General features: G+C 43.8%; 1 pseudogene; it reads left to right on the plus strand.

Moving 5' to 3' along the window:
* The first annotated feature begins 387 nt into the window (after positions 1-387).
* Positions 388-916, plus strand: LOC108517793 (peptidyl-prolyl cis-trans isomerase A pseudogene; annotated as a pseudogene).
* Positions 917-1,289: the final 373 nt, after the last annotated feature.

Consider the following 1,289-nt stretch of genomic DNA (forward strand, 5'->3'; position numbering starts at 1 on the left):
AATGTACGACAACTACTAAAAAAATAGAAATAGGATGTGTAATTTCCAAACCAATAAAGGGGGAAAAATCCCAATCCAATAAAAAAGGCAAATGAGGGGAAAAAATAAATAACAAAACACATGGAAAGAGAAAGCATAAAACAAGCTGACAGGAATAAATCCAGACACAACAGCGATCACAGTAAGTGTGTGAGTACGTCAAATGCTGGAGTGTGAACATTGTGAAGGCAGGGATTGTAATTGGTTTTGTTCACTGCTGAGTCCTTCAGTTAATATTTGTTGAATGAATGAGTGGATAGATGTTCTAAGATTTGATTTTCAAATAATCCTGTTTAATAAACAGATCTTGGCTTTGCAGATGCCACCAAGAGCCCCATACTACCAGCCATGGTCAGCCCCACCATGTTCTTCGACATGGCTGTCAAAGGTGAGCCCTTGTGCCACATCTCCTTTGAGCTGTTTGCAGACAAGTTTCCAAAGACAGCAGAAAACTTTCGTGCTCTGAGCACTGGAGAGAAATAATTTGGTTACAAGGGTTTCTGCTTTTACGGAATTATTCCGGGATTTATGTGGTTTGTGTGTCAGGGCAGTGACTTCACACACCATAATGGCACTGGTGGCAAGTCCATCTATGGGGAGAAATTTGATGATGAGAACTTTATCCTGAAGCACGTAGGTCCTGAACCCTCACGTCCCCAAACCAATTACTTGTCCATGGCAAATGCTGGACCCAACACAAATGGTTCCTAGTTTTTTATCTGTACTGCCAACCAAGACTGAGTGGTTGGATGGCACACATGTGGTCTTTGGCAAGGTGAAAGAAGGCATGAATATTGTGGAGGCCATGGAGCGCTTTGGGTCTAGGAATGGCAAGCCCAACAAGGAGATTACCATTGTTGACTGCGGACAACTCTAATGAGTTTTACTTGTGTTTTTTCTTTCTTCTTTTTTGTTTTAGATGGAGTTTCACTCGTTTCCCAGGCTGGCGTACAATGGTGTCATCTCGGCTCACTGCAAGCTCCACCTCTGGGTTTAGGTGATTCCCCTGCCTCAGCCTTCCGAGTAGCAGGGATTATAGGCACGTGCCACCACACCTGGCTAATTTTGTATTTTTAGTAGAGATGGGATTTCACCATGTTGGCCAGGTTGGTCTCAAACTCCTAACCTCAGGTGATCCACCTGCCTCAGCCTCCCAAAGTGCTGGGATTACAGGAATGAGCCACCATGTCTGGCCAACTTGTGTTTTTTCTTAACTACCACATCATTCCTTCTGTAGCTCAGGAGAGCAC

Source organism: Rhinopithecus bieti, unplaced genomic scaffold (genome assembly GCF_001698545.2).
Source record: "Rhinopithecus bieti isolate Rb0 unplaced genomic scaffold, ASM169854v2 scaffold_41709, whole genome shotgun sequence".
Classification (NCBI taxonomy): domain Eukaryota; kingdom Metazoa; phylum Chordata; class Mammalia; order Primates; family Cercopithecidae; genus Rhinopithecus; species Rhinopithecus bieti.